Source organism: Phocoena phocoena, chromosome 8 (assembly GCF_963924675.1).
Source record: "Phocoena phocoena chromosome 8, mPhoPho1.1, whole genome shotgun sequence".
Classification (NCBI taxonomy): Eukaryota; Metazoa; Chordata; class Mammalia; order Artiodactyla; family Phocoenidae; genus Phocoena; species Phocoena phocoena.
Genome location: NC_089226.1, coordinates 32,134,522 through 32,146,056, shown reverse-complemented (window position 1 = coordinate 32,146,056; position 11,535 = coordinate 32,134,522). Strand labels below are relative to the sequence as shown.

General features: G+C 36.2%; 1 pseudogene; it reads right to left on the bottom strand.

The window, feature by feature from the left end:
- Positions 1 to 9,599: 9,599 nt before the first annotated feature.
- Positions 9,600 to 10,251, bottom strand: LOC136126902 (small COPII coat GTPase SAR1B pseudogene; annotated as a pseudogene).
- Positions 10,252 to 11,535: the final 1,284 nt, after the last annotated feature.

Genomic DNA, 11,535 nt, shown 5'->3' with positions numbered 1-11,535 from the left:
TGGCAAAGGTCAATAAAACTAAAAGCTGGTTCTTTGAGAAGATAAACAAAACTGATAAATCTTTAGCCAGACTCAACAAGAAAAAGAGGAAGAGGACTCAAAACAATTAGAAATGAAAAAGGAGAAGTTACAATGGACACCACAGAAATACAGAGCATCATAAGAGACTATTACAAACAACTCTATGCCAATAAAATGGACAACTTGAAAGAAATGGACAAATTGTTGGAAAGGTATAACCTTCTAAGACTGAACCAGGAAGAACTAGAAAATATGAACAGACCAATCACAAGTAAAGAAATTGAAACTGTGATTAAAAATCTTCCAGCAAACAAAGTCCAGGACCAGATGGCTTCACAGGTGAATTCTATCAAACATTTAAAGAAGAGCTAACACCCATCTTTCTCAAACTCTTCCAAAAAATTGCAGAAGAAGGAACACTCCCAAATTATTTCTGTGAGGCCACAATCACCCTGATACCAAAACCAGACAAAGATCCTACAAAAAAAGAAAATTACAGACCAATATCACTGATGAAAATAGATGCAAAAATCCACAACAAAATACTAGCAAACAGAATCCAACAACACATTAAAAGGATCATACACCATGATCAAGTGGGATTTATCCCAGGGATGCAAGGATTCTTCAATATACTCAAATCAGTCAATGTGATACACCATATTAACAAATTGAAGAATAAAAATCATATGATTGGGACTTCCCTGGTGGTGCAGTGGTTAAGAATCCACGTGCCAAGGCAGGGGACATGGTTTCAAGCCCTGGTCCTGGAAGATCCCACATGCCACGGAGCAGCAAAGCCCATGCACCACAACTACTGGGCTTGCACTCTAGAGCCTGTGAGCCACAACTACTGAGCCCCCGTGCCACAACTACTGAAGCCCGCATGCCTAGAGCCCATGCTCCACAACGAGAGAAGCCACCGCAATGAGAGGCCCGCGCACTACAACAAAGAGCAGCCCCTGCTCACCACAACTAGAGAAAACCCACATGCAGCAACAAAGACCCAACACAGCCACAAATACATAAATAAATAAATTTATTTTAAAAAATTTAAAATAACCCATTTGATCATCTCCATAGATGCAGAAAAATGTTTAACAAAATTCAACACCCATTTATGATAAAAACTCTCCAGAAAGTGGGCATGAGGGAACTTACCTCAACATAATAAAGGCCATATATGACAAATCCACAGCAAAAATCATTCTCAATGGTGAAAAACTGAAAGCATTTCCTCTAAGGTCAGGAACAAGACAAGGATGTTCACTCTCACCACTATTATTCAACATAGTTTTGGAAGTCCTAGTCACGGCAATCAGAGAAGAAAAAGAAATAAAAGGAATCCAAAATGGAAAAGAAGTAAAACTGTCACTGTTTGCAGATGACATGATACTACACATAGAAAATCCTAACAATGCCACCAGAAAACTACTAGTGATAAGCAATGAATTTGGTAACGTTGCAGGATACAAAATTAATGCATAGAAATCTCTTGCATTCCTATACACTAACAAGGAAAGATAACAAAGAGAAATTAAGGACTTGATCCCATTCACCACTGCAATGAAAAGAATAAAATACCTAGGAATAAACCTACCTAAGGAGGTAAAAGACCTATACTCAGAAAACTATAAGACACTGATGAAAGAAATCAAAGATGACACAAACAGATGAAAAGATATACCATGTTCTTGGATTGGAAGAATCAATATTGTGAAAATGACTATACTACCCAAAGCAATCTACAGATTCAATGCAATCCCCATCACATTACCAATGGTATTTTTTACAGAACTCGAACAAAAAATCTTAAAATTTGTATGGAGACACAAAAGATCCCGAATAGCCAAAGCAACCTTGAGAGAAAAAAAAAAAAAACAGAGCTGGAGAAATCAGACTCCCTGACTTCAGACTATACTACAAAGCTACAGTAATCAAGACAATATGGTACTGGCACAAAAACAGAAATATAGATCAATGGAACAGGATAGAAAGCCCAGAGATAAACCCATGCACCTATGGTCAACTAAGCTCTGACAAAGGAGGCAAGGATATACCATGGAGAAAAGACAGCCTCTTCAATAAGTGGTGCTGGGAAAACTGGACAGCTACATGTAAAAGAATGAAATTAGAACACTACTTAACACCATACACAAAAATAAGCTCAGAATGGATTAAAGAACTAAATGCAAGACCGGACACTATAAAACTCTTAGAGGAAAACATAGGCAGAACACTCTTTGACATAAATCACAGTAAGATCTTTTTTGACCCACCTCCTAGAGTAATGGAAATATAAACAAAAATAAACAAAGGGGACCTAATGAAATTTAAAAGCTTTTGCACAGCAAAGGAAACTATAAACACGACGAAAAGACAACCCTCAGAATGTGAGAAAATATTTGCAAACAAATCAACGGACAAAGAATTAATCTCCAAAATATATAAACAGCTCATGCAGCTCAACATGAAATAAACCAAACAACCCAATCTAAAAATGGGCAAAAGACCTAAATAGACATTTCTCTAAAGAAGACATACAGATGGCCAAGAGGCACAGGAAAAGCTGCTCAACATCACTAATTATTAGAGAAATGAAAATCAAAACTACAGTAAGGAATCACCTCACACTGGTTACAATGGGCATCATCAAAAAATCTACAAACAATAAATGCTGGAGAGGGTGAGGAGAAAAGGGAACACTCTTGCACTGTTGGTGGGAATGTAAATTGATACAGCCACTATGGGGAACAGCATGGAGGTTCCTTAGAAAACTAAAGATAGAATTACCATGTGACCCAACAATCCCACTACTGGGCATATACCCAGAGAAAACCATAATTCAAAAAGACTCATGCACCCCAGTGTTCATTGCAGCACTATTTTCAATTACCAGGTCATGGAATCAACCTAAATGTTCATCAACAGACAACTGAATAAAGAAGATATGGTACATATATACAATGGAATATTACTCAGCCATAAAAGGGAATGAAATTGGTTGGGTCATTTGTAGAGATGTGGATGGACCTGGAGACTGTCATACAGAGTGAAGTATGTCAGAAAGAGAAAAACAAATATCGTATATTAATGCATATATGTGGAATCTAGAAAAATGGTACAGATGAACTGGTTTGCAAGGCAGAAATAGAGACACAGATGCAGACAACAAACGTATGGACACCAAGGGGGAACAGCAGGATGGGGGTGGGATGAACTGGGATATTGGGATTGACATATATACACTAATATGTATAAAATAGATAACTGATAAGAACCTGCTGTATAGCACAGAGAACTCTACTTCACTTCGCTGTACAGTAGAAACTAACACAACATTGTAAAACAACTATACCCCAATATAAATAAATTAAAGAAAAAATATTTTAAAAAATTAAGAATTAAAATTAAAAATTATGAGTTGGACAATTGTTAGAAAAAAAAGATGTTCATCTCAACATTGTTTAAAATACTGTATAATGGCTATTTTATGGGATCTTCACATAGTAGACCTGTGTAATCATAAAAATGGTATAGATGTTTATTGTCTTGGAAAGCTACCATGCAATTTATTAAGTTAAAAATGCATGTTATCACTAATCATTAGAGAAATGCAAATCAAAACCACAATGAGGTATCAGCTCACACCAGTCAGAAAGATCATCATCAAAACATCTACAAACAATAAATGCTGGAGAGGGTGTGGAGAAAAGGAAACTCTCTTGCACTGTTGGTGGGAAGGTAAATTGATACAGCCACTATGGAGAACAGTATAGAGGTTCCTTAAAATACTAAAAATAGAACTACCATATTACCCAGCAATCCCACTACTGGGCATATACCCTGAGAAAACCAAAATTTAAGAAGAGTCATGTACCACAATGTTCATTGCAACTCTGTTTACAATAGCCAGTACATGGAAGCAACCTAAGTGTCCATCGACAGTTGAATGGATAAAGAAGATGTGGCACAGATATACAGTGGAATATTACTCAGCCATAAAAAAGCAAAATTGAGTTATTTGTAGTGAGGTCGATGGACCTATATTCTGTCATACAGAGTGAAGTAAGTCAGAAAGAGAAAAACAAATACCATATGCTAACACATATATATGGAATCTAAAAAAAAAAAAAAGGTTCTGAAGAACCTAGGGGCAGGATAGGAAGATGTAGAAAATGAACTTGAAGACACAGGGAGGGGGAAGGGTAAGCTGGGATGAAGTGAGAGAGTGGCATGGTTATACACTACCAAATGTAAAATAGCTAGTGGGAAGCAGCTGCATAGCACAGGGAGATCAGCTCTGTGCTTTGTGACCACCTAGAGCAGTGGGATAGGGAGGGTGGGAGGGAGACACAAGAGGGAGGAGATATGTGGTTATATGTATATGTATAGCTGATTCACTTTTATTATACAGCAGAAACTAACACACCATTGTAAAGCAATTATACTCCAATAAAGATGTTAAAAATGCATGTTAAAGTCGTTATGGGCAATCGGTGATAGGATGGACCCCGGTGATTCTTTAAAGTCTGTGTATTTTGGTTGGTGGAAAATGATGAAAAGGATAGAGTTCATGTCTATGTGGATGCTGGTTAGACAGAGATAGCATGTGTAGATGCAGGATTTTGGGGTCATAGGGGGTCATGAGACTGCATAAATTTCCAGAAATTAATAGAAATCTTGGATAACCCTCGCCATGAAACTTGGCCTCAAGGCAACCTAGATCTCAAGGGACAAGGGAGTGAGGGCTCCAGGTAGCAGCATCCAGATTACATGAAGATGTGTGTGTGTGTGTGTGTGAGAGAGAGAGAGAGAGAGCACCTGCAAGTGATAGCAAGAGAGGGAGAGAAATTCACATATGGGAAGAGAATTGGGGAATGGAGAGAGAAATCAGTTGTGCTTATGAGAAACACAACTACAGTTATATCTGTAATCCTGTAATAGTCACATTTCATGCAAATATAGACTCTCTTCTGGTTTCCTCCCTGCTTCTGATTAGAAGTTGAATGTATTGCTCAATATCTCTGACAAGTAGATACCTCAAGTCTTTTGGGGGAAGTCCTTTCCATTTTGAAAAACGTCTGTGATTAGAAAGTTCTTCGTATAAAACTGAAAATTTCATTCATTCATTCATCTAACTAATGCTTATTAAGTGTGTACTACGTGCCAGGCATTGTTCTGTTTACTGGGGAGGCAGGGGAACTGTCGGGACAGTGCCCAGGCAGGAGTGGTGGCAACAGCAGCAACCTGCACCCACCAGCAGGGGCAGAGGCCACAAGGCAGCAATGCCAGATCAGTGCCAGCTACTGAGGAGACTTTTAGTGGCCACTGGGAGTAAGGGAAGCCACCCAGAAGCTGTCCAGGGGAAGGGATTTGCATGGGTCTAGAGTTCCAGCAACTACAATAACCAGAGATTGCTGTTATCATGTCCCACTTTTTAGAAGCTATACACACTCCTTACATCCCATCCTATGCTGGTTTGGTCAGGTTAACACAGGTTACACTACAAATCACATCTCTGCAATTCTATTCTTGAGCTATTTTATGCCATGGTGGGTCAATTATCATTACAAATCTCACCTGTCAAGATCTGAAGTTCTAAGACTATTATTTGCTGGTGTCAGTCCTAGATTTCTGCCACTTTTAAAAGTGATGAGCAGTATCTTCATCCAATCTATTTTCCATTATATTCACTAAAATATTACAAAAGAAGAATTTGAGATCAGACCCCGAGACATCATGAACATGTGCAGGGAGAAAAAAAGTCTGTTTGACAAAATTTGGATTAAACATCAGGTACAAATCAACACCACATATGCCATCATCCAGCCAGTTTCTGTTCATTTGCCACGAAGATATCGTGAGAGACGTTGCCAAGGGCTTTGATGAAATTACACATCTGCAGTATTACCACCAGTCTCCAAAGCTTATCAAAACAGGAAGTGGGCGGGTCGGGCCCAGATCTTTCCTTGTGATTGCAGACTATCTCATGGTGATCACGTCTTCATTTTCTACAAGCTTACACACTACTCTTTGACTAATTCATAATAGAATTTTGCTTAAGATGGTTATTACATTTATTTACCCTGAACTGTCTGCAGAAGTTTCTTTCTTTTATGAAAATTAGAAATGTTAGCTCATTTTCAGTTCTTCCACTATTCTGTGTGATTTTCAAAAATAATTATGTCAATAGTTAAGTAATATGTTCTGCAAGTTTTTTAAGGTCATATATCTAAGATAAGAAATAAGAATTTAGAGTTGCTACTTGCTTTTTATAGACTCCTCATTATCTTGGTCTCTGTTTTCTTCTTACTAATGTTCAGCCCATCCTATTCCCACCCTCCTCCATGGGATTCAGGCTTGACTGGGAAAAACACTAACCAAGTAGATGCTGCCAGAGGATGGGACCAAAAAGCTGAAGCGAAGGCTTAATTGTCTGATTTAGATGAGAGCAGTGAAGGATGGTGAGATGAGGGCAAGCTAATTAGGGTCCATCAGGAAAGACAGAGCTAATGCATAGCAAATAGAAGGTCAAAGTTGGGGTTCAAAAACAAGCCAGGACTGGACTTCCCTGGCAGTCCAGTGGTTAGGATTCGGCACTTTCACTGCCCTGGGACCCAATTCAATCCCTGGTCGGGGAACTAAGATCCTGCAAGCCGCACAGCACGGTCCCCCCACAGAAGGCAAGCCAGGACCAGGAAAGAATGGTGTAAAGCTATTCTGTCAAATTCAGTGACCACTAATCACGCGGGCTCCTGAGCATTTGAAGTGTGGCTAGCACCACTGAGGAACTGAATTGTTGATTTCAGTTTAGTTTAAACTAATTTACTTTGAAATTTAAAAATTGAAGCAATGTAAAAATTTTTTCATTGAATACAACTCCATTGTTCTGAGAAGATTACATTGCACCTTAGCCATCGAATCATGTAAATGTTACTTTGTGCAGTGTGCATGGTGGGCCTGTGTCTTTTCTAGTATTACACATAAACACATTACCAATCTAGTTGGTGTCAACAAAATGATTTAAATGCTTTTCCCTACGCATCGATGTAACATTGTAACACAATTATTTGGATGTTTATACAGAAAGCACCAGTTACAGTGATACCTATGTAAATTGTAATTGGTAATCAAATGGAAATACTTATTATTTCAATTAAAACAGTTATATTATTGTTCTAATTTAAAAATTAAGTATGGACAAAATTTTAAGTTTAAAACTAGGGCATACTAGTGATTAGAAGCAAATGGAGATGCAGAAGCCAGTCCTACAACTAGAGCAATAAAGGAAAAAAAAAAGACTAGGGGAAGATGTGTCTCAAATTTCACAAGTCATGGCAATTGCAGTTTTTTGTGGCCAAGCAAAACAAAAAAGCAGTTTGCTTGATGTATAAGTGTTCGTTAAGATAATAAAGCAGACAATATTAGAGACATTATCAGAAAATATATGGTTTATTTGATAAGTTTCCTCTCAACAGTCAAAAAGATTTGAAAAGAATAGACTAAATTAGTTGCCAGAAGTCAGAAATGAATATCCAACAGCAATTTAAAAAATTATGTCTAATAGGGTTTGAGCTTGTAACTTTAGCTAGATATTAAATGACTTAGATTCTTGTACAAAAGAGAAAATCATTTTTAGATGGAAACATGGTAAAAGACATTATTATTTCATTTCTGGAAATATTATAAAATTATTAGGAAAAGAGTAAAAATCATATTTTATAAAAAATAAAATATCTTCAATGAAGTCACCAAACAATTGCCCATGGAATACAAGCCCTTCTTAAGAATATCAAAGATTGATTGATTCAGAATTGGAAAGACTGCAAGTACTTTTCTTTAACACATTTCAAGTGCTTAGGATGAGTCATGCCTAATTAATACTTTGGTTATGTTTAGTCTCAGAGGACTTCCAAACTTATGAAGAAGTGTTGTCAACTCATAGACTAAAAAGCAAAATTCGTGGCATAGATATATTTGAAATGTTTATGACTGTCAAAGAATAATTTCAGCTAAATATGAAAAAAAGTTTTTTATATCATGATGGAGGTGCTTCAGCTGTTACATTAAAAATCTGGATTTATAGGAATTTAAAAATAAGAAATTGATGTTTCCCTTATTGCTTTCTTCCACAAAATGATACATATTGAAAATATTTGTGCTCAGTTTTCTGAATCAGACTCATGGAAAGTGTCATGTATACAGTTATTAAAATTGTTCCATATATACATGCCAATAGTATGAATCAGCACCAGTTTATGGCACTGTTGAAAGAAGTAGAAGACCCTGAATTTAATGATCTTGTGTTATTTACCAATGCTCATTGGTTGAGTTGTAAAAGAATTTTACCAAGATTTACTATGCTATTAACCCCAATTCAAGATTTTCTTGAAACAAAAGAATATTTGCCACATTTTCAATAATGACAGACAAAATTTGGCAGTTATGATTTACGTTTTCTCAGTCATATCACGTTGCATGTGAACAGGCAAAACTTTAGGCTCCAAGGAATAGAACAGCTTATTTGTAATCTAGATCTATAGATGTAAGAATTAATGTTGATATTGAAATTTTTCATAATACTAGTTAATAATGATTTTATACATTTTTCTAATATGAATTAATAGGCAGAATATTTTAATTATAACCAAGAGTGTTATGTAAATTGTCTGAAAAAAAATCCAAAAAAATTTGAAGAACATTTTGTTTGCTAATGATAAATTTGGAGTTTCTTTGCTTCCTCCCCCTCCAACTTTATTGAGATATAATTGACATATAACATTGTGTAAGTTTAAGGTGTACAATGTGAGGATTATGCAATGATTACCACAATAAGTTTAGTCAACACATCTATCACTTGACATAATTATCTTTTTTTTTCTTTTTGAGGAGGTGGTGTTGAGAACATTTAAGATCTAGTCTCTTAGCAACTTGCAAGTATACAATACAGTATTGTTAATGATAGTCACCACAATGTACATCAGATCCTCAGAACTTGTTCATTTTATAAGTGGAAGTTTTTACACTTTGACCAACAGAGTTGTTTTCAATTTATGCAGTACCCCCTTTGAATTTGAAATTAACACTGAATTGTCTTGTTAGTGAACTTACTAACCTTTGACATAGTTTTGAAATTGATACGCTTTTAAGGATTTCAAACCTTAGAGTTTGTTTTATTGCGTGATGTTTGTGTAAGAAAAATTATTGAAAACTGTAAGACATCATCAATCAGCTAATTATTAACTGTACACTTAAACTAGGTGGACATATAATCTAAAATTTAAAAACTAGTTTCAAAAAGTAGACAAAAATTTAAGATCATGAGCTTTTCAATATGGCTTATATTTGTAGTTTCATATTGTTTAAAAGTGCTTCAAATGTATGGCTGGAAAGTTGCTCTTTATACTGTAAATATTGCTGGGGTAATATCAGATTGCAAACTGTAAAAACTAGTTATTTTTATGGAATGATAAAGTTAACATTGTGATAACCAGTTTTCAATTCTCACTCGAATTGTTGATATAATTTTAATAATCTAAATAATCTGTTTTATAACCAACATCATTCTACTGAATTCAAGTTATGAATGTTGCATGATCAGATCTCTGAGTGGGCCTGAATGGTGAGACCTGGAACCGATTCAGGTTTGGTGTTAATGACCTGTACCTGCAGAGGACGCGTTCTTGGTAACCTAGTCTTTTGAGCACACTGCACATGAGAACATAAAGGTTGGCATTCAGCTCCTTCCTGTTGTCTGACCGTGTAAACCAAACATCTCTCATAACCTCTCTTCACTGATGGCTTCAGGTCTGTTGATCTTATTCCCAAGAATCAGTATAGACACATTAGAAATGGTTTCAACTGTCATTAGTGAATCAAGTTCTCCTTTTGATTCTAACAGCCTTTTATGATCTGCACAATCCACCAGAACTGTAATGCCATTGATAGCAGGAAGGTAGTTTTTCCACACTCTTTGATCTTGAACATGTTTACCCAGATCAAAAGTTGCAAAGGTCATGCCAGTAATGGTTAGTTCTTTTGAAAGGGGAGGTAACATCGGGACATGTGTCCAAGTCTGTCATCTTTTAGCATATATAGCAATGTTGTCTTTCCCACATTATCCAATCCAAGAAATACCAATTTGCCAGTTCTCTTATATAATCCTAAAAACTGTAGCATTCTGCTGAAACTACTGTATATCCAATCAAATATGAAGGACCTATCCATACCTTAGAGTCTGCAACTGAAGACAATGCTATTCCTTGCTTGGCATTGGCCCTACAGCCTCTGACGCTGAACGGCAAATTGTGATGATTGCTTGATGTGCTTTTGCTTCAAAGTCAAATCAATTCTTCTTGGAAAAGATGAACAAGTTTTGTCAATGTGGATGCAAATTTTAAAAGAAAAGAACTTTTCATATTCAATTTAGTTATTTGAAAATTTTTAAGTATATTTGGAACAACTTGGGTATGTGATACTACTTTCTCAACTTTGAATTTTTAAAGATCTTAAAATTAAAAAAAAAATTTAAATCAGCTCAAGTGTTTTGATATAAATTTACATCTGAATTGAGATGTGCTCTCTGTGTAAAATACATATGAAAATGTAGTACAAAATGTAATACAAAAACAGTAAAATATTTCTATATTGACTACATGTTGAAATGTTAATATTCTGGATATAATGAGTTAATAAAAATAAGTGACAATTTCACTGCTTTTCACTTTTTAAAAAGTAAAAAAATTTAAATTACATATATGGCTCACATTATATTTCCACTGGACAGCATGAGTCTAAGGCTCTTGTCATGAACAGTGTAGGAGTGTCAAGAACTCACCTTTTCATACATACATGGGGATGTGCAGCTACTTCAAAGGACCAGAAGCAGAGTAGACAATTTTACACCTTTCCATGTCTGTTGGATTGTCAGCTCAAAAGTGGGGTGCAGCTGGCACATGTTTAACAATTGGTTCTCTGGGGTAAAAAAATCTCTGTTTTTTACCATTATCTAGTTTCCATGGTATAACTACTCCCACCATGGTCCATTTCAAGCTATCAAGTGGACATCGCTGGGAGTTTGGAAGAAATACTGATAATTGGCTCTTGCCAGCAGGTAGCAGCCAGCTTCAGTACACCACTAGCTGGGACTATCTATTATTCTTCATTGTTTCTGCAGTATCTCGCATAGAGATCAACAAAGAGTAAGCCCATTTTAAGTATTTGTTGAATGAACAAATGCTTCTGCTAGCTACAAATCTCCTGTTGTTTCAGTTTTCCCCTGATCCTTTAACTTTTCTGAAATGTACATTCCTAAAGTTGAGGGTAGATGTATGACTACAATAAGCGTTCTCTTATTGAATGTGTGGTGCTGTCCAGATCTCCCTTAGCTCTGAGTCATTCATTATCCCGGCTGTTGGGAGTATTATGTGCTGATGTTGCTCAGCTGAAACTCTCCGAAGGCATTCTACAGATCTGAAAGAAGCTGCCTCCCCCATGGTTTCCCAGGCAGCT